This window comes from Triticum urartu, chromosome 2A (assembly GCF_056163025.1).
Source record: "Triticum urartu cultivar PI428250 chromosome 2A, HENAU_Tu73, whole genome shotgun sequence".
Taxonomy (NCBI): domain Eukaryota; kingdom Viridiplantae; phylum Streptophyta; class Magnoliopsida; order Poales; family Poaceae; genus Triticum; species Triticum urartu.
The window spans coordinates 90,067,412-90,091,251 of record NC_141874.1 but is presented as its reverse complement, the minus strand read 5'-3'; positions in this window follow the sequence as shown (position 1 = coordinate 90,091,251).

The following is a 23,840-nucleotide window of genomic DNA, read 5'->3' as shown; positions in this document are numbered from 1 at the left end:
GGTACAAAGTTCAGAAAGAGCCTTCCGAATATCGCTATTTGGAAGGCCTTTGCTGAATTCGTACCAAAAGGCGGATTATTCTATCCGGGACTCCATTCCAGAACAACTTTGCAGAACTTCGTACCAACATGCCCTGGTTACTTCCGGCTAATGATGAAGGCATGGATTTCTTCAATACTTTGACACTAGGAAACCTCTCTCGACCCCTCGGCGATCCTCGACCCCTCGAACCCTCGACGACCCTGGAACCCTCGACCCCTAGACGACCCTATTCTTCCTCTCATGTTCGAGAGGATCGTCGAGGGGTCGGGAGGTTGCCTAGTGTCAAAGGATTCAACAAAACCATGTCTTCATCATTAGGCAAAAGTAACATGTGCATGATGGTACGAAGCTCTTCAAAGTTGTTCTGGAACGGAGTCCCAGATAGGATAATTCGCTTTTTGGTACAAAGTTCAGCAAGAGCCTTCCGAATATCGCTATTTGGAAGGCCTTTGCTGAATTCGTACCAAAAAGCAGATTATTCTATCCGGGACTCCATTCCAGAATAACTTTGCAGAACTTTGTACCAACATGCCCTGGTTACTTCCGGCTAATGATGAAGGCATGGATTTCTTCAATACTTTGACACTAGGAAACCTCTCTCTACTTCCGGCTAATAAGAAGAAGAAGAAGAAGAAGAAGAAGAAGAAAAGAAGAAGAAAAAGAGGAGAAGAAGAAAGGAATAGTGGAGAAAAGAGAAAATAGAATATATTCTATTTTCTCTTTTCTCCACTATTCCTTTCTTCTTCTCCTCTTCTTTTTCTTCTTTTTTCTTCTTCTTATTTATTTCTCCTCTTCTTTTCGGTAGAGGAAACCCTAAATAGCTAGCAAGTATCGTGGGTGTGAGATACATGTGGCCTTCGGTGTCGGACACTACATCCACGTCCCACAAGTGACGTGGGCGTCGAAGCCCGCGCCACTTGTGGGATGTGGGTGTAGTGTTCGACACCGACGGTACATGTATCTCACACCGACGATACTTTCTATTTAGGGTTTCTCCTCTACCGCTCCTCGACCTCTCGACGACCCTCGTTCCCGATAAAATAAAGAGGAAGAAGAAGAAGAAAAAAGAAGAAAAGAAAGAATAGAGGAGAAGACTTCCTCTTCTTCCTCTCCTCTTCTTCTCCCTCTTCTTCCCCTTCTTCCTCGCCTCTCTCATGAATGTCCGACGTTCTCGACCCCCCCCCATGTGTCGAAGAAAAAAAAAGAAGAAAAAAAAGAAGAGAAGAAGAAAGGAATAGAGGAGAAAAGAGAAAATAGAATATATATTCTAATTTTCTCTTCTTCTCCTCTATTCCTTTCTTCTTCTCCTCTTCCTTTTCTTCCTCTCCTCGTCTTCTCCTTCTTCTTCTCCTTCTTTCTCTACTTATTTTCCTTTTCCTTATTTTACTTTTTCCTCTCCACTAACATCATCATATATATGAAAAAATGCATATATGAAAAAAAAACATCATCATATATATCATCTATCATCTATGAACAAAAATATTCCTAGATACATAAAAAAATTTCTACAAATGAAAATAACCTAAAAAAATCATATGATCATCTATGAACAAAAAAAACATCATTTGATCATCTATCATCTATGAACAAAAAAATCATCATTTGATCATCTATCATCTATGAACAAAAATATTCATCATTTGATCATCTATCATCTATAAACAAAAATATTCCTAGATACATAAAAAAAATCTACAAATGAAAATAACCTAAAAAAAATCATATGATCATCTATGAACAAAAAAAACATCATTTGATCATCTATCATGCATCTATGAACAAAAAAATCATCATTTGATCTCTATCATCTATGAACAAAAATTTGCAAAGGGATGGCGTCGGCGGCCGGACCAAGCTAAGGAGAGGTCGGCGGCGAGGATGGCGTCGGGGCAGGGGCGCGGGCGACGGCGAGGGTGGGCCGGGGCGGCGCGCGGGCGACGGCGACGGGGGCGGGCCGGGGCGGCCGCGTCGGGGCAGGGGCGGGCCGGGGCAGGGGCCCGGGCGACGGCGAGGGCGCGGGCGACGGCGGGCGACGGCGAGGGCGCGGGCGACGACGCGCACGGGCGAGGCGACGGCGACGGCGGGGCAACCTGGCGGCGTCGGCGTCGGGGCGGCAACTGCGAGAGACGGGAGTGAAAATTTCCAAAGTCTGAACTTATATAGCAAAGCCTTTAGTCCCGGTTCGTGGCACAACCCGGGACTAAAGGTGGGCATTAGTCCCGGTTGGTGCCACCAACCGGGACCAAAGGCCAATTTTCGGCAGCCCAAAGGGCGGGAAGCGGCGGCCTTTGGTCCCGGTTGGTGGCACCAACCGGGACTAAAGGGGTGCAATGGTCACGGTTGGTGGCACGAACTGTGACCAATGCACCCTTTAGTCCCGGTTGGTGCCACCAACCGGGACCAATGCCCTTGTGCTGCCCGCGCCCAAAAGTTTAGTCCCACATCGATAGCAGAAGGGCGCCAGCACTGGTTTATAAGTCCTGCTGTGCCTCTCCATTCGAGCTCCTCTCTAATGCAGGCTTTCGGGCCTAAACTTGCTACTGCCTGTGGGCCTATTGGGCCTCTGCGGGCCTGAATCCTGGCCCATGTAGGGTTTCTAGTCGTATTCAGGCCGTGGAGGCCCAGTAGGTGGCATTTTTTTGGTTTTTTCTTTTTTATTTCTACATTTTTTTGGTTTTTGGTTTTTTTATTTCTACTTAAAACTAAATACTTACAGTGCTTTTAGGTCACAAAAATTATAAACTTTCTGCTAGTGCCATTAGTTTTAAATTTTGAATAGTTTAAATTTGAATTTTTAAAAATTTGTGTGAATCACTAGTTTATGAATAACTTTACTATAAAAATAGAATTTTTTTCTATTTATTTTTTATTTATACTTACAACTAAATACTTATAGTTTTTTAGTGATTTCTTTTTGATTTTAGGTCACAAAAATTATAAACTTTCTGTTAGTGCCATTAGTTTTAAAATTTTGAATAGTTTAAATTGGAATTTTATAAAAATTGTGTGAATCACTAGTTTATGAATAACTTTACTATAAAAATAGAATTTTTTTTCTTCTTTGCTATTTATTTTTTATTTATACTTACAATTAAATACTTATAGTTTGATTTTAGGTCACAAAAATTATATTCTTTTTGCTATTGAAGAATATTATAGTTTTATTTTAGTTGATCATAACATAATATTTTAATTGATTGTTTTTATTTTCATAAAAGTTTTGTAGTTCATTCTGTTTGCTATTAATTCATTCTTTGAGCTAAATGACTCTGGAATTGGAAAGCATTTCAAAATGAACTCTGAAAAGGTTGAAAGTTGGCATGGTATCATCATTTCACCCACATAGCATGTTCCAAAAAGTAGAGAGGGTTACGACAAAAACTTGATGCACTTCGTGTACAAAATGGACAATCACTTTTGAAGTATCAAAGTTTCGAACCATAAGACATGAAAGCATTTAAAATGAACTCTGAAAAAGTTGAAAGTTGGGATGGTATCATAATTTCACCCACATAGCATTTGCTTATTGCGGGAGAAAGTCTTCACTTTTTCTTCGCTTGTGTCATTTGCTTATTGCGCCGTAACCATGGATAATCTTCATTGTTTATCAGGATGCTTGGGTCAGCCTTGACATTGAAGGGAGGAATTTCATGAAACTTTTCATAATCTTCAGACATGTCTGTCTTGCCGTCCACTCCCAGGATGTCCCTTTTTCCTGAAAGAACTATGTGGCGCTTTGGCTCATCGTATGATGTATTCGCTTCCTTATCTTTTCTTTTTCTCGGTTTGGTAGACATGTCCTTCATATAGATAACCTGTGCCACATCATTGGCTAGGACGAATGGTTCGTCAGTGTACCCAAGATTTTTCAGATCCACTGTTGTCATTCCGTACTGTGGGTCTACCTGTACCCCGCCGCCTAACAGATTGACCCATTTGCACTTAAACAAAGGGACCTTAAAATCAGGTCCGTAGTCAAGTTCCCATATGTCCACTATGTAACCATAATATGTGTCCTTTCCGCTCTCGGTTGCTGCATCAAAGCGGACACCGCTGTTTTGGTTGGTGCTCTTTTGATCTTGGGCGATCGTGTAAAATGTATTTCCATTTATCTCGTATCCTTTGTAAGTCAATACAGTCAAAGATGGTCCCCTGGACAACAAGTACAACTCATCACAAACAGTGTTGTCACCTCTGAGACGTGTTTCCAACCAACTGCTGAAAGTCCTGATGTGTTCACATGTAATCCAGTCGTCGCACTGCTCCGGGTGTTTGGAGCGCAGACTGTTCTTGTGTTCATCGACATACGGGGTCACCAAGGTAGAGTTCTGTAGAACTGTGTAGTGTGCTTGAGACCAAGAATATCCGTCCCTGCATATTATTGAGTCTCTTCCAAGAGTGCCTTTTCCAGTCAGTCTCCCCTCATACCGCGATTTAGGGAGACCTATCTTGTTAAGGCCAGGAATGAAGTCAACACAAAACCCGATAACATCCTCTGTTTGATGGCCCATGGAGATGCTTCCTTCTGGCCTAGTGCGGTTACGGACATATTTCTTTAGGACTCCCATGAACCTCTCAAAGGGGAACATATTGTGTAGAAATACGGGCCCCAGGATGACAATCTCGTCGACTAGATGAACTAGGACGTGCGTCATGATATTGAAGAAGGATGGTGGGAACACCAGCTCGAAACTGACAAGACATTGCGCCACATCACTCCTTAGCCTTGGTACGATTTCTGGATCGATCACCTTCTGAGAGATTGCATTGAGGAATGCACATAGCTTCACAATGGCTAATCAGACGTTTTCCGGTAGAAGCCCCCTCAATGCAACCGGAAGCAGTTGCGTCATAATCACGTGGCAGTCATGAGACTTTAGGTTCTGAAACTTTTTCTCTGGCATATTTATTATTCCCTTTATATTCGACGAGAAGCCAGTCGTGACCTTCATACTGAGCAGGCATTCAAAGAAGATTTCTTTCTCTTCTTTTGTAAGAGCGTAGCTGGCAGGACCTTTATACTGCTTCGGAGGCATGCCGTCTTTTTCGTGCAAATGTTGCAGGTCCTCTCGTGCCTCAGGTGTATCTTTTGTCTTCCCATACACGCCCAAGAAGCCTAGCAGGTTCATGCAAAGGTTCTTCGTCACGTGCATCACGTCGATTGAGGAGCGGACCTCTAGGTCTTTCCAGTAGGGTAGGTCCCAAAATATAGATTTTTTCTTCCACATGGGTGCGTGTCCCTCAGCGTCATTCGGAACAGCTAGTCCACCGGGACCCTTTCCAAAGATTACGTAGTGTAAATCATTGACCATAGCAAGCACGTGATCACCGGTGCGCATGGCGGGCTTCTTCCGGTGATCTGCCTCGCCTTTGAAATGCTTGCCTTTTTTTCGACATTGATGGTTGGTCGGAAGAAATCGACGATGGCCCAGGTACACATTCTTCCTGCATTTGTCCAGGTATATACTTTCAGTGTCATCTAAACAGTGCGTGCATGCGTGGTATCCTTTGTTTGTCTGTCCTGAAAGGTTACTGAGAGCGGGCCAATCGTTGATGGTCACGAACAGCAACGCCTTAAGGTTAAATTCCTCCTGTCTGTGCTCATCCCACGTACGTACACCGTTTCCATTCCACAGCTATAAAAGTTCTTCAACTAATGGCCTTAGGTACACATCAATTTCGTTGCCGGGTTGCTTAGGGCCTTGGATGAGAACTAGCATCATAATGAACTTCCGCTTCATGCACATCCAAGGAGGAAGGTTATACATACATAGAGTCACGGGCCAGGTGCTGTGATTGCTGCTCTGCTCCCCGAAAGGATTAATGCCATCCGCGCTTAAAGCAAACCATACATTCCTTGGGTCCTTTGCAAACTCATCCCAGTACTTTCTCTCGATTTTTCTCCACTGCGACCCGTCAGCGGGTGCTCTCAACTTCCCATCTTTCTTTCGGTTCTCACTGTGCCATCGCATCAACTTGGCATGCTCTTCGTTTCTAAACAGACGTTTCAACCGTGGTATTATAGGAGCATACCACATCACCTTCGCAGGAACCCTCTTCCTGAGGGGCTCGCCGTCAACATCACCAGGGTCATCTCGTCTGATCTTATACCGCAACGCACCGCATACCGGGCATGCGTTCAGATCCTTGTATGCACCGCGGTAGAGGATGCAGTCATTAGGGCATGCATGTATCTTCTCCACCTCCAATCCTAGAGGGCATACGACCTTCTTTGCTGCGTATGTACTGTCGGGCAATTCGTTATCCTTTGGAAGCTTCTTCTTCAATATTTTCAGTAGCTTCTCAAATCCTTTGTCAGCCACAGCATTCTCTGCCTTCCACTGCAGCAATTCCAGTACGGTACCGAGCTTTGTGTTTCCATCTTCGCAATTGGGGTATAACCCTTTTTTGTGATCCTCTAACATGCGATCGAACTTCAGCTTCTCCTTTTGACTAATGCATTGCGTCCTTGCATCGACAACCCCATTAAACATTCTTCTTCTTCTATTTACCATCACTTTCTTATGTATGACTAACCTCTGTTTGGTGGTGCAGGAGGAGAAACTGAAGCGGACGCTCTCACACATGCAGGCGTGGGAGATCGCCCATACGCGGAAGGACCCCAAGCCTGGCAAGCCCAAGTACTACGGCAAGAAGACCGCAGAGAGGAAGAAGGCCTACTCCGAAGCGTATCTGGAGTTACATCCTGACACACCTGACCCCATTGCGGCGCCTCTGGACGACATGGCGGTGGTGAGGATGGGGCCCAAGGAGCACGGTCAGGAGGCGGTTCTCGATGCTGTGATCACTCCTAGTATCTCCTACACACAGCTTCGTCGGATCGACCCGAGCCTGAGCCAGCGCACGAGCCAGCCAGTGACTAGTACACAGTACCTCTTTCAGGAGCAACAATCTGTAAGTATTTTCCCTCTTATCTTCATTTCTCACTTCATTTTCCGCATTTAGTAGTTTTATGAGTTCCATCATGTCATACCGTAGGCCTACATGGAGTACACACGCCAGGAGACCATGGCGTGGCATCAGAGGCTTTATGAACACCAAGTGCAGAGGGATAGCCAGATGCAGCAGGCTTTTCAGGATATGGCGGCCGGCAGGTGTCCTCAGTTCCCTCCAGCACAATGCCCTCCAGCACAACCAGTGCTGATGAGCTTTGAGGAGTTTGTGGCACAGACCGTTGGCCCCTCGCCGGTTAGTTCATCCCCAATCTATTCACCCAAAGCATGTCATGCCTTTTAACACAGTCATATATCCCGTGCATATGTCTTTTCAACATCCAGGGAACAGGTGGATCTACCGTTGGCGGTGGTCTTCGCAGCACTCCGGAGACACGGAGCCCGACCACTCCGATCCACGGAGGCGGAGGCGGAGGAGGAGGCGGTCTTGGCGGTAGCGCTGCCGCTAGCAGTGACGACCTGGGCTTCGGCGGTCTTGGCGGTGACGACCTCCGTGGTGCTCGACGTCCTGGCGCTTAAGCCTTTGGGTCACATTGTGGCGGTCTTGGTGGTGATGATACTTATATGCTTGTGATGTTTCTTATTGTTGTTTGTGAGATTCTTATGCTTGGTGGTGATGATACTTATATGTTTATGCTTTGCGATGCTTCTTATGATGTGTGATGATGAATTTGTTCTGTGATGCTGCTGGGCCAGCTGTTATGTGATGCATATATTTGTTGTGTGCTGTATATATTCAAATGAATTGAGCTGAAACAAAACAGAAAAAAGAAAAAAAACAGACAGAAACTATGCCGACGGCTAGGCCGTCGGCATAGAGCTACCGTGAACTCCCAGTGGCTGCCACGTGGCAGGTCTATGGCGACGGCTTAGCCGTCGGCATAGTTTCAAACTAAGCCGACGGCTAAGCCGTCGGCATAGGCCTGCTCCAGGAGCTCCCAGTGGCTGCCACGTGGCAGGTCTATGCCGACGGTCTAGCCGTCGGCATAGTTTCAACCTAAGCCGACAGCTATGCCGACGGTCAAACCGTCGGCACAGACCTGCCACGTGGCGAGCAAGTATTGGTCAGCACTTGACGGCGGCCGCCATTAGGCGATAACGTTGCCGACGGCCGGGGCCGTCGGCATAGATGTACGGATGCCGTCGTGATAGGTCCTATGCCGACGGCCTTTCTATGCCGACGGCATTCCTGGCTACACCGACGGATATGTTGCCGACGGCCCAATGCCGACGGGTGCCGTCGGCATAGGCCTGTCCCGACGGCCTTTCAGGGCTATGCCGACGGCCCTGGCCGTCGGCATAGGGTGCGATTCCGGTAGTGTCTTACGATTTCTACGAACTGCAGTCAGCCAAGCCTGCCGTACTGTCAATGAGATTGCCTCAGTAATTCGGTATTAGTCTACAAAAAAATGATCGCTTTTACGTTGTGGCAAACGTCATAGCAGGGCGTTGTCGTTGACTCCTTCATGATGATAAGACTTGACATGAAAGCCTTGGTCATTCTGGAAGACGTATGATGAGAAAAACTACACGTAATTTTTTGGCCATAATTTACCAATTAGATGTTCCCAAATCAATGGATTTTGTATGCCTCAAACTTACAAATGACTAACTTAATTTTCTTCAAATAATTCAAGGAAATATATGTGGTCCAATACAACCCCTATGGACGATTTAGGTACTGCATGGTGCTAATAGATGCATCCGCGTTTGTTATCTACACATAACCATGTCTTTGCAAAATTAATTGCTCAAATTATCAACTTGTGAGCAAATCATCCCGGACACACGATAAAAACAATAAGAATGGATAATGCAGCTAAATTTAGTTCACAAACATTTAATTATTATTTTTTGACTTTAGATATCCATCTAGAACATTCAGTACCCTATGTTCATACTCAAATTGAAATGGCTGAATATTTAATCAAAAGACTAAAATTAATACAGTACTCCTACTTATGTTTGCATTTCTCCCCCGATCTAGTTTTCTTTGGCGACAATTGCAGGAGCAGTTTCTACTGTTGCTGCTGCAATGTTAATTGACCGGTCGATGTCTATCTAACTGCCCATCTCCTGCGTATGATCACACTCACATGCTCCCGATTCCACCAAATTATTAAGGGGACATTCCTCGTGCGATCAGAGAGAACATATGGGCTTCCCCTAACCCCTCTCGCTCCCCGAACTATAGGCAGCCATGCGTACCCGAGGGATTACAGAAGGGCCGGCCTTGGTAACTCGTACTGTAATCACCCCTGGCAGTTAGAATCTTGACGTTGTACATAGCGAACCGTCTTTATAAGCACCGTTTTTTTATATAAAAAAAAGCAATGTGAGCGCCAAGTTAAAAAGAAAATTTGTAAGCACCCCCTTGAGAACATATAAATACTTCAACGAATCTTGCAATAAACATTGTCTCATTCACAACCGGTCTATTTTGTTCAAATTATCAGGCACCGGTCGAACCCAAGCGAATAGACTACATAAGGGAAGAAATAAATTTTAGGTGAAACAATCCAATGTAGGAAGAATCCGTACCTTATATTGCGTACAATTTATTTTATTTCAAAATCTTGATAAATTCAAAACATGGCATGATCGCCTTAGTCATCCTGGAATAGGGTGTGATGAGAACAATTATACTTAATTATTTTCCTCATAATTTATCAATTAGAAGATTTCCCAAATCATCCGATTTTATATGCGCCGCATGTGCTACTGGGAAATTAAATATTAAGCCATCATACCTCAAATTTTAAAAGGAGTCACTTAACTTTCTTGAAAGAATTAGAGGTGATATATGTGGTCCAGTACACTATGGACATAGGTACTTCATGGTGCTAATATATGCATCCACTAGATGGTCATGTGTTTGTTTATTATCTACTCGTCGACATGTCTTTGCCAAATTATTGAATTGTCAGCAGGTCATCCTTGAACATACGATAAAAACAGTAAGAATGGATAATGCCACGAAATTTAGTTCATGCACATTTAGTGATTATTTTACGGCTACAGGTATCCGTCTAGAACATTCGACACCCTATGGTCATACACAAAATGAAATGGCTGAATATTTAATTAAAAGAGTGAAACTAATTACAAGGCCACTATTGCAGAGAATTGGAATTTAGCTGTTATGGACATGTGGTTTTACACGCCCAAGGGTTGATACAAGCAAGACCAACTGCAAATGATGAAACTTCCACGTTTCAAATAGTATGGAGCAATCAGCAAAGTATTTTTCATCCGCGAAAATTCGATTGTGTTGTATACGTACCAATTCAATGCCAGTTGTAAAATACTTAGAACCCCTAACATGAACCTGTTCATAATCCAGTATGCTGATTAAAATTTTGACGGGGAACATTTCCTGGCATCAGGGGAAAAAACAAATCATAAAAAATGACAGGAAATAGATTGGAATGTTACAGGCATTCGGTCCTTAGATCGACGTACTAGTGAATCTGAATGTGAAGTTTCGGGAATATTAGATTTGCAACACAAAATTGTTGGAGCTGACATTGTCTTTGTAATAAATGTATTGGCTAGACATAGTGCAACTCCAACAGGATTTATTGGGTAAGAGTAAAGAATATCTTAAGATATTTGCATGGTACTAAATAATTTGGTTTATATTATCGAGAAAATCAAGAAATGGACCTAATTGGTTATATTGGCCTTGGATAACTTTCTGGTCCTCGTAATGCCAGGTCAAAAATGGGGTTTGTATTTTTTATATGATGGAATTGCTATTCCATGAAAGCAACAAAGCAAACTTTAGTAGCAAATTCCACTAACCAGTCTAAAATAGTTATGAAGCCTCACGAGATTGTGTATGGCTTCACAGACTGATTAGCCATATTCAAACATCATGTGGTATTGGTTCATTAGAATCACCAACCATTATCTATGAGGCTAATGATGCATATGTTGCTCAGATGCATATGGCTAGATTTGAAGTAATATCGCAAAACCTATTGCTCCCAAACTGATTTTTCCTCATGTATTACATTTTATTCTGGAGAAATTCATATTTTGCAAACAAAATCTTGTAATAATCTTGCAGATTTGTTCACTAAGTCTTTACCAATAGCTCCATTTCAGGAGGAAAGCGCATGCATCCCTCCGTTTCCGTATGCAGCACAGGCCACAGGGGCCAGCCGGCTGATCGATGGACGGCTAGCTACCTTGTTTCGACACATCGGGCGTGCGTCCAAAGACGACCTACCGCGTCGACCTTGGCACCGCGTCTGCAGAAAATGACGGTCCCATTTTACACGTCAGGAGCACTAGACAGAGATTAGACTACCCATGGACCGGCCGGAGCGCAGAGAGAGCGTGTGCGTTTTAAACCCCTCTCCCATCTAGGAGTACTCACTTTCTTCCACCACTCGTCACTCCTCTGCTCTGCATCCCATCGACCCATCGCACTCTCCTCTCTTCTGCCCATCCAACCACGCACGCACGCCAAGCTAGTCCTCTAGCTAGTCCATGGACGAGTACGGATGGGGTTTCCTTGACGGTGTGGCGTGCATCATCCTTTTCCTGTTCGCCAAGGGCGCCATCGGCGACATCGGCGAGTGCATTCTGGCCAAGATCCAGGCGCGCGGGAACCCGCAGGCGCAGGCCGGAGCCGGCGGCGGCCAGGCGGAGGGCGCTGGCGGCGCGGCGGTCTGAGCTGCGCGCTACCTCGCGATCGAGAGCGACCCCATCAGTTCATCAGTTCAGCCAGTACGTCGTCGTTTCCTTGTTGGGTTTGTTGCGAGATCGCGGGCGTGTGCGGCTCTGTTGGTGGCGCGGCGTGTGTTTGGAAATCAAAGTTTTTAGTTGTAATGAACTTAATCAGCAGCGGGTGACTTGGTTGACTCGTTGATGATGATAGTAGTATACGTATTGAAGAACTCTACTCTCGTGTTTCTCTATGTGTTTGACCCAACATATGTTGCTTTTTATCGCCGGCCGGCCGATGTGTTTTCTCCCTCGATCTTCTCTGGCAAGAAATCGCATGAGATCTCAACGTTCAATTTGGTCGTTTGCGGCTGCTGCTGCGTGTTTAATGTCAAGATATCTCGCCGTGGCGTCCGTCCCCTGCACGGAAGCGCATACGTAAACTGAGTTCCACAAGGCCGTAGTTATCTCTACTCCTAATGGACGAGTTGGTTGAATAGTCCCATCATTTTTGTCTGGTTTTTTTCGTCTGGCTTTTTTTCGTCTGGTTTTTCTTCGTCCCACCTCCCACCACCCCCCTCCCACCGGTTTTCCTCTTTCTCGTCTGACCGACAACACCCAACGTGTTGTTTATGGTAATCAATCATAATTAATCCACATATGGTAAGGCTATAAACTCAGAAATCTCAAATATGATAATCATAGTAATAAATCAATCCATGTATGGTAAGGCTATAACTAAGGAAATTTCGAATATGGTAATCCATGTATGGTAAAACTCAGAATCAAAGCTTTCCAAAAAAGTTCTTCTTGCCATACCCTAATCGTGATCTCCTAATCATCATGAGGCATTATTTCCATCTATTTCTCAGCTGAATCAGAACTTTCCAAAACTTTGTCTGACTAAATCACAATTTTCCTTCCTTCCCTATCATCTCAATCGAATCATGAGCTATAGGTAAGTCATTTCGTTCTCCACCTCACACGGGTTGTACTGATTTTTATCATGGTTTGGCCCCCTGCCGTACAAGCCGCTCGATTCCTCCTCCCTCGCTCAATTCCTCCACCCTATCTTCTTCTTCATGGTGAGCGACCCAGGCAGCGATGCGTGCCCGTTATGCATCAGCGAGGAGGACCAGGAAACGGTGATTGCCAGCCCCGCGCTCGTCACGTGAACCCGTTCACCGTCAGGTCATGCTGGTGTGTTACGGGTGTAGGTGCACCTTACCTTAGCCATGGAGGTTTGCCGGTGGACAACGGAGGCCTCGCCATGGACACCAGTATCCCTCTCCTCTTCCTGCGCCCTACCTCTCCTTCCTCAGTCTCTACCTCTCTCTCTTTTTCTCTGTTCCAGGAGATCTGCAGACGACGCCGCAGGCCCTGCCCGTTCGCTGCCGGTCACCTCGCCTCGCTAGCTGGTTGATCTCACCGCCGGATATGCACGACTCCGCCGCCCTGTACCGTCCTCGTCGGGCACAATCATGGCGGCGCGAACACTGTATATGGTGCCTACAATCGGCGGCCGATTCAACAGTGCGGTGGGCACTAGCGAGTAGCGGCCCAGCGAGCAGCGTCTGTGCTGGCCCTGTCTACCGCCGAGGCGCAACGGCTCGGGCCCAGACTCCGAGTTCGTCATGGCGCTCAGTGCAACTCCCCTTTTGCCGGCTGACTCATGCATGCATCCACAATCTAGCTAGCTAATTCCTCCCTTTGACTGCTATTTTCTCTGGTTGTACTGTTCCACAGCTTAGGGATCATCTACACAATCCATCATCTCATGCATGCACAATCTAATTAATTTGTCTACTGACTGCAGTTTACGAATTGCTCCACAGATCATTTATAGAGATGATTTCAGACTTAGAAGTGTTGAGGTCATGATGCTCTAAATAGTTTTGAAGTTGTATTCACGACATCATGATGCTCTAAATGAAATAAAAATTTGATGGATTCAAGAAGAAAAAGGTCAGGTATGTTTAGTATGCACTACGGTAGAAATTTCACTCGTGGTCATCTTGGGATACTTGTACATGCTTGGTGTTACAATAATTCTACTAATTAATTCCATGAAAGTGCTGAACTTTGCTCAGTGAACAAGAAACCCACTGGGTAACATATTTGGACGCCATACAAGTGGATCTGCATTTTTTCATCAAGGTGTTGTCTCATCTTTTAATTTGCATCGTCGCTCTTGAATAATTAGTTTTCATAGAGATTTATCTTTGATCTGAATATTTTAAACTTTCTTTTTGCATAACCTTGATAAAAGAATTGACAACAAATAATCAGAGAAGACTAGCCAACGAGATGAGGAGAGGAAAGAAGTGAAAAGAGACAAAATACAGTATGATATATCAATTTAGAAGTCGTAGCAATGCACATCTTTCTAAATATATATATCTTTATGTGATTGGTCACAAGTTGTAGTTGGTAGTGGTAGTAGTATATATTCTCTATAATTGTTTGTGCAGCTCGCTGGTGCTGTGCTCACACACCGTTCTAATTAATCTTATCCGACCTCTAGGTATGTATTAATTTTATCTTGATTAGATATTAAATGATTAATCAAACACAACTGGTGTTCATCCAGACTGCATATGCCTGATTGTATTAGTGTCAGCTTTTTCAAGTCGAGTACTACAATGTTCGAAGGGAAATAATTTTAAATTGATCACCTAAATGATACAAGACAACATACAAATTAATCAATCTTAATGTCTACACATTTTATTTGCTCCTGTGTTCACCTCTTTCAAGTTACAACCTCATGGTACTCTTGATTCTTTTGACATTTGTATTAACCGACAATTATTTGGGGGTACAAAACACGGTTATCCATTGGCTACCTATAGTCTTTCAGCACTCAGTTAATACCCCCAGTCTGCCTCTTTCCCAAAGCCGGATAGACATGGCCGCATCAAAACCAAACTATGCATATATTGTTGTCTCCCGTGAGGTTACCAGGTGACTATTACTTATTGTTAGTGTACATCTACTATACTATTTTTAAGTGTCAGACACGTTCCTCGTGGTTGTGTTCTAATGATCTAATGGCTCTGTAGCTAATTCACTCTTGACATTGCTTATTCAAGTTGGAACCATGATCCTGCTTTAAGTATACAGATTGTGAATGAACCCCCTACCAGTTTTGTGTTAAAGAGTTCCAATATTATTTCTTTGTAGTTATCAAGTAGGTTTTTTTTTGTAGAGTCAACGGTATATAGATATGCATGGTAGCATTATTTGTTCAAAATTACCCTTCATCTTCGGACTAAATTCTGATGTGCATATTTTGTTTGCAGGAAATAAATAATGTTGACTTCTTTGGACGAAAGTGAACATGATAGCTTGTGTTCTTTTCTACATGAAATAGTAAAAACGGTGCGATTTTGTTGTAATTGCTTGCTCTTAGTTACAATCTTCACTGGATGCAATCTTCACTGGATGCAAGTAGTTATGCATCAAGTTTTTTATTGTTGATCTCCTTTTGCATGCATATTTTCTCCATTTTTGGTCTTCGCACAATATCATAGCTATATATTCTTACCGATCGTTGTGTATGGCTGATCAAAGTAGAAGTTTGTAGTCATATTTCTTGCCACTATACAGAATAGCACAATTTTATTGTATGTCCAAGAAGTTGGAAAGATAAATTTTTCTAGGTTATATGTGACTACAATTTCTAAACATAAAGTAAGTTGATGCTATTGAGTCTTCACTGTTTCCTTCACAAAACTATTGTAGCCATACAAACAAAGGCCATCATGGAGTACATATAACATGGATTTTCTATTGTGTCAATTGTTCTGTGACCCTCTGCTTCTAATATATGCAATAATTTGAGATGAACCCAAATCTCTCCTTTTTCACTTAAGTAAATTATCTGCCTTTCTTAGAAAAACTGTTCTGAGTAAACTTTATTTATCATAGGCATATTTCAACTATTAAATCAGTTATGTGGTCAGCATTGGATATTTATTCTGTGGAATGTGCGAGCGTCACAATCTTGACTAAAGCTACAAAGAGATTATCTTAAAAATTGATTGCATAGAGTATAAGATATCACCCTGAATTTTATCTCTCGCAGGACATTTGGTATGCCTTTTCGTTATCCTTATTCTGTGCATATATAAGTTATGTATAATCTTAGGGGATGGCTAACCTTTGAAAATTGTGAAAGTTTGACAAGGCATTTAATATTTTGATGCAAGGTGGAGGTGCGGGAAGAAAACAACAAGAAGAAGGATTGTGGGAGGAAGTGGAGTGTCATGTGGTGGCTGAGAAGAGGGAGGGGGCATGAAGATGACGAGGAGATGCATTTATCTACCACATCATGAGCATGAGATATCATCACATGTAAATAGTATATGGCTCATATCACACAGCCTTTCTTTTTGTAAAAACATTTTGTTAGCACATTTCTTGTTGTACATATAGTTTTTTTAGCATGTGGCAACACAAGGGCATCCAGCACTATGTGAATAAATTCACTTTTGGTCCATTTTAAACTTGCTAATTGGCTTCTTACAACTCACGATGGATCTTTGTAATCCAATGTCTGATCGAACATAGAGATGAAAGAACTACGAATCCGCACGGACTCGGTGCACGCCTTGGTGGTGGATCGGCACATACACAAGGGGAGGGGATTAGGGCGGAGAGCGGGGGGGATCACTCAATTTTAAAGGAGAGGGCTCAGAAAAAGGAAAGGGTGTGTCATGGGGCAGGGTTTCTGTATTGGAACCACGTGTTGAAAATAAGACAACCACATTTCTTCCCCACATATGGTCTGGCTTTGGGGAGCCCAGACTGGAAGAAATGAGCTTCGACCTTGAGGACAAACTAAATCATTTGTTTGATTCACTTATATGCACTATAGCCCGTAGCAACGCACGGGCGTTCTACTAGTATCTGTAACGGAGGAGTACTAAATCACTATACCTACGACCCACGTCTCCTCCCTGTGGCTGCAGTTCCGGCCACGCCCACGCTGGTGGAAGAACATGGCCGTGGATCTGGAGTTCTGGATAGTTGCATCGGATATTGACTACAATTCCCAAATTACCCCTTGGTTAAACTAGAAAAGTTCTCCGTGCGTTGCAAGACAAAAATTCTTCCATGTCCATAGCTCACTAAATTTATTTAAAAAAGTTTTGCTAACCTAGATGAATAAGGTCCCAGAATCAACCACAATCACTTTTGTTAGTCACAGCAATTTTTGCGGTATATTCAGGACAAGTGATTCGGCCTAGATAAAATTAACACGTTAGAACAAGAGGTTAACATTTTGTAGACTACCTAGTTCATATGTCAAAAGTTCATCGGCATCCTAAAACATTGGTCAACTGGATGCCTTGTTTTAGCTTCTAATAAAATCATTAACCACATGCACGCGTACCCATTAGTTCAAAAACTATAAAACAACAAATAAACATGAACCCTTCATGATCCTACATGCATGCCAAACCTATAAAATGAACAGTCAGATAAGTAGTTCAATTGGAAACTTACCACAATTTGCAAAGAGTAATTGTTGACTTCCTCCTCTCACTACTTGCTTCCATAATCATGGATGTCTAAATTATTAGCTCAATTAACATTATTTGGTTTTTAAGCAAACAGAATCATAATAAATGTTATGCCAAATCTAACAATAATTTTTGTCGGCACTTTTTTTGTAACGATGGTCGTGCAAATATATTTTTATGGATGTGAAAATATGATTAACCTGGATATATAAAATCAATAGGAGTAGATGTACCATTGGCAAGAGAAAAATACATCAAGATAATTAGCTAATATCAACTGGAAGCCATTGTAGAATAAGGTGCAAACTCCATGGCTCACATATCGTGTGTCTCAGTTCTCAACACAGTCATTGGACATAAAACCAATCATATCTCCTGGATAAGACAAAACATCAATATATTGTTTGTTCGAAACAAATGAAATCAATTATCCGTGAAATCAACAAAATAAAATCAATGTAATAAGATATTTCTCATGGTTCCCTTTTCCCTCTTTTTTTTTGCGTTGCCCACTGCTTGAGATAAGCTCCTATCTGCTAATCTACTGGCCGGAGCGGCAGCCATGTCCCTGAAATCCCGCAAACCAGACGCAAACCGGAGGGCCTATATGGGCGTCCGACTGTTGTCACGTATGCGCCTGACCTCCACGCTCACCCCAAAACCCTCTCCCCATGAAAGGTCGCCGTGCATCCATTCCGGTTAGGCCGCTCCAGAAGGACGTGATCCACACTGCACTGATGACGGTCAGGCCATTTCAATGCTGACGAAGAAGCCAATTCTAACGCTGCATTGAGGATGGCTGCCCGTCTGATTGCTTGGTCGTGCCTATTTAAACACGGCTCCGGCACCATCCACACCACACGCCACATACTCTCCTCTTTGCTCACCGCACATCCTCTCCTCTCCGATCATCGTACATCCTCTCATCTTCGCCCACCTGAAGATGCCAACGTCGTGGTTCTCTGCACCTGCAAGTGGCGGATTCATATCTCCTTCCGGACCCGGATCTTGGTGCCGCCGTTGTCACTCTCTAGGTCCGGCGAGGAGGAGCAGGAGGCGGCGATCACGGACGAGGAGTACAAGGCTGAGATGAAGCTCACGATCGAGCGGTCCCTCCGGTACCGTGTTCCAGTGCCGCCCTCGCTGACGCGAGCCCACGCTGCCGCCTCGCAACCCCCCCCCCCCCCCGCGTGCGCACAACCCCAGCATCCAAATCAGATCTGTCTCGGCAAGCCAGTGACGAAGGAGTTTCCCCCGCCGACCATGAAGGTGTGCGGCCGCCTCCTCCACTACCTCGTTGGCCGCGGCACCTTGTCAAGGAGCATCGTTTGGGTTTAGGAGAAGGCGACACGCTAGCAGCATTCACAAAGTACGACACCGCGCATGTCTGGGTCCTCATGGAACTCGCCCTTGCGGAGGCCTCGGCCCATGATGAGGACATCAATACCATTGTTACACCCACAGCCCCTACTGTTACATATACTGGACCAATTACTAGAGCTCGCGCACGCCAATTAAATTACCAGGTACTTTCGTTTCTTGGTAATGATTCTAATGTTCATGAGATTATGATGCTGCCTAAATTGGATACATTTGTTTTGCTTACAAATGAAGGTCCTAGCTTGGAGAAGGATGAACATTGGAGCAAGAACACGAATGGAGTTGATGGCATGCGCAAGGGGATCAAGAGCGGAGTTACAAGTGATGATTTCAGGACTTTGAAGCCGCCATAAGGAGTGCATGAAGCCTTGGACGAAATATACAAGATGCCACTTCATAATATTCGTCCATAGGCTATTCTAGGTGCTGCGTCACCTTATTAATGGGCCAGGCCCATGTAATTTCGAAATACTTAAGTATAGGCTATTTTTAGAGTCCGTATGTGTGGGGAAACAAGAGTTAGGGTTGGTTTCGGACCCCACCCTCAAGGGCCACGAAATTCCCCTCTCTTCCTCCATATATACAGCCCTTAGGGCGTCGTTTAGACTTGGGTTTTGTTTAGATTAAAAGTTCGCCATAGCTGCAACTTCGCGTACTTCGTTTGTGTCCAACGACCAGACCAAGACGTCACAGAACCCCACCTTGATCAATAAAGCTTTCATCTTATATTCGCAATATCCAGATTGCAATCTCAGCTTCTTGCTTGTTCTTCGTTTGCTCGCAGGAAAACAGGCCCTCGTGGTCAGGTTGATCGTGCTCCGGCGTGGTCAATAACCCCTCGGAAGTTGGTTTAGCGATTGCTAAGGCGCGACGTCTCGCACGTTCGTAGTCGGATCGTCAAGGTCGACTCCCACAGAAAACGATAGCCACCATCTCATCGAAACATCGGGACACCTTTGCCTCTATCAAGTGGTATCAGATTTCCAGGTTGCTCGGTGAGATTTTACAGTTTTTCGTAGATTAGATTGAGTCTGTTCTTCATACCTACAGTCCACGAAAAAGCCACAAAAAAAATTAGGGTTAGTTCATCATATCCGAACCAATCTGAGCCTTTGCATAATCTTTTTAGGGTTTTTGCTTTGTTGAATTTGCGGTTGCATCGTCGTGTCAAGTTGCTGGTCTTAGAGTCTAGTCTTTTAGAGTTTCGAGTTCTGGTCATAAGTTGTCACGCCGCCATCATCATCGCCCATCTACCACTTTTGCTTATCCGCCACCGCTTTGAATCCATATCCATATACCACCACCAATCCGTATCCATATACCACCACCAATCTGTATTCATATACCACCACCGCTACCATATACCACCACCGCTGCCATATACCACAACCATATATCCACCACCAATCCGAGTTCTTCTCATATTAGGCCAAAAAAAAGAGTCTGGAGACCCCCGGGCAGTTTTTAGGCCAAAATTTTCTCGGGCAAAAATTTTTTTTCCCTATCCTATTTTTAGGCTTTTCTGAGTCTTTTGAGCCACGTGCCATCATAGTGATTTTTTGTCGCACTTTTTCGTCGTCGCTGCCCTGATTTCCGAAAAAAAAAGTGGAAAAAATTTTTTCGTGCCCATACTATCAGTTTGACGAGGGAAGAGTTTTGAGACACTCGCCGTTATAGTAATTTTTCGCAAAAAAAAAAAAAAAAAAGAGGAGCGCAAAAAAAAAAAAAGAGGAGCGCAAAAAAAAAAAAAGAGGAGCGCAAAAAAAAAGGAGCGCAAAAAAAAAAAGCGAAAAAAAAAAAGTTCCAGAGTGTGCTTTTCCCTTATTTACGTGCAGCGCCGTGATTTTGTTAGTGTTCTAGGCTCGCGTCTCTAGCACGGTCTAGCCTAGGACCAGCACAGTACCGTCGTTGAGCGTTTATTCAACTTTGCATCTCTGAATTGATTATTGCTGACCCTTTTTGCTACCATACTATAAGCCTTCCCAGCTCCACATACCTCTACGTCGTGCGTTTGACTCTCCCTGGCAATCGCTCTATCCAAGCTTTTGAGAGTTTTGACTACAACGTTTGCCGATCACCGCCTGCTGCTGGGTAAGAACTGGTAAGAATTTGAGATTTGCTTGACGGATTTGTGACACCCGCCACCACCACCTCTTGTTAGTATTCTGTAGGATCATATTCTTGTGTGTTTTCTATTGTTGCTAACCATGGCAGGATCACAAGCCGACGAGACTGACTGGGAGAACATGACGAATCAGGAGTTGCATGATAAATTTCAGCAAATGATGAATGGACAGGTGCAGGATGTGCTAAACAGATTTGAAGAGGCCATGGAGAAGATAGATGACATGGAGAAGACGTTCGAAACAAAGCTCGATGACAGGTTTAATGAATTGCTCGCGCGTCTTCCACCACCACCACCGGCTGCACCTAACGCACCTCTACAACAACAACAACGACGACTACCTACACATCGTGAAACAGCCCTCCGCCGAGCGAGCCGTCTCCCTCTTGCACCTGGCCAAACTGTTGGTGCTGCTGTTGCTACTTCTGTGGCTCCTGCTGCTGATGCGGAGGAGGGTGATTTTGCTGGCGATTACGAGGATGAGGTTGATCAAAATCAGAACTACGTGCCACCACCAGCACAGCAACCATCAGGTCGTCCACATGCAAATAATGGCAATGGTAGGGCTCACCCTCAGGTACGAGATCATGACCATCTCCCTAAACTAAAACTGAATATTCCACCATTTGAGGGTAGATATGTTCCTGATATATATCTTACTTGGGAGTTAGAAACTGAACAACGATTTACATGTTTACAATATCCCGAGGAGAGACGTGTTCCAGCTGCTGTTTGTGCTTTCACTAGTTTTGCATGTGTTTGGTGGTCTGAGCATTGTAGATTATATCCCATTCCTGCTACTTGGGCTGCTTTGAAAACTGTTATGCGTACTCGTTGGGTTCCACCATATTATCAACGTGAATTACTTCAAAAATTGCAGCGCTTAAGACAGGGAAAAAATTCTGTAGAAGAATATTATCAGGAATTACAAACTGGCATGATTAGATGTGGTATTGTTGAGGAGAATGAAGCTATGCTTGCACGTTTTATGGGTGGATTAAATAGAGAGATTCAGACGATTCTAGAGTATAAGGAGTATACTAATATCACTCGTTTATTCCATCTTGCTTGTAAAGCTGAACGTGAAGTGCAGGATCGACAGGCATTGGCGCGGACTAACTTTTCTGCAGGTCGACCTTCTTCATGGACACCACGTGCATCATCTACTTCCACACGTTCTGCTTCACCGGCGCCTCCGTCGGCTGCCACCTCCAACCGTGATACAATAAAGCAGGCACAATCACCACTATCTGCCAAGAGCACACCTTCTGGGCCTGCAAAGAGCTCTTCTTCATCCATGGCATCAACAGGGCAGACACATGATATTATTTGTCGACGTTGCAAGGGTGGAGGTCATTATGCGAGAGAATGCCCATCTAAGCGTGTGATGATTGTTACCGAGGATGGTGGGTATGAGTCCGCTAGTGACTATGATGAGGAGACTTTGGCTCTTATTACACGTGACGAACACGGTGGAGACGATTCTGATCATGAGACGCAATACATGGCTCCTGAAGATGCTGACAGGTATGAATGTTTAGTTGCTCAATGTGTTTTGAGTGTGCAGGTTACACAAGCTGAGCAAAATCAGAGGCATAATTTGTTCCATACAAAGGGAGTTGTGAAGGAACGTTCTGTTCGCGTGATCATAGATGGAGGGAGTTGCAACAACTTGGCTAGCATCGAGATGGTGGAGAAGCTATCTCTCACCACAAGACCACATCCACATCCTTACTACATCCAATGGTTCAACAACAGCGGCAAGGTTAAGGTAACACGTACTGTTCGTGTGCATTTTAGTATCTCTACATATGCTGATTATGTTGATTGTGATGTGGTACCTATGCAAGCATGTTCCTTATTACTTGGTAGACCATGGCAATTTGATAAAAATTCTATTCACCATGGTAGAAACAATCAGTATACTCTTGTTCATAAGGATAAAAATATTACTTTGCTTCCTATGACTCCTGATTCCATTTTGAAAGATGATATTAATAGAGCTAATAAAGCAAAACAGGAGAAAACTAAGAGTGAAAATCAGATTGTGGCAAAAGAATTTGAGCAACAAATGCAGCCTAATAATAATAAACAATCTAGTGTTGCTTCTGAAATTAAATTGAAAAGTGCATGTTTACTTGCCACCAAATCTGATATTGATGATCTAGATTTTAGCAAATCTGTTTGCTATGCTTTTGTGTGCAAAGAGGCATTATTTTCATTCGAGGACGCGCCTTCCTCTTTGCCTCCTGCTGTCACTAACATTTTGCAGGAGTTCGCCGACGTCTTTCCACAAGACGTGCCACCGGGATTACCACCTATTCGCGGGATTGAGCATCAAATTGACTTAATTCCCGGTGCATCATTACCCAACCGTGCACCATACCGTACCAATCCAGAGGAGACGAAGGAGATTATGCGTCAAGTACAAGAACTGCTCGACAAAGGTTATATACGCGAATCCCTTAGTCCTTGTGCTGTTCCTATCATTTTAGTGCCGAAAAAGGATGGTACGTCGCGTATGTGCGTTGATTGTAGAGGCATTAATAATATTACTATTCGTTATCGTCATCCTATTCCTAGGCTAGATGATATGCTTGATGAATTGAGTGGCTCTACAATATTCTCCAAAGTTGATTTGCGTAGTGGTTACCATCAAATTCGTATGAAATTGGGAGATGAATGGAAAACAGCATTTAAAACTAAGTTTGGATTATATGAGTGGTTAGTCATGCCTTTTGGGTTAACTAATGCACCTAGTACTTTCATGAGGTTAATGAACGAAGTTTTACGTGCCTTCATTGGACGTTTTGTGGTAGTTTACTTTGATGACATATTGATTTATAGCAAATCTTTGGAGGACCATTTGGAACATTTACGTGCTGTTTTTATTGCTCTACGTGATGCACGTTTGTTTGGTAACCTTGGAAAGTGCACCTTTTGCACCGACCGAGTATCTTTTCTTGGCTATGTTGTTACTCCACAGGGAATTGAAGTTGATAAAGCCAAGATTGAAGCTATTGAGAGTTGGCCGCAGCCCAAAACGGTCACACAAGTGAGGAGTTTCCTTGGCCTCGCTGGTTTCTATAGGCGTTTTGTGAGAGATTTCAGCAC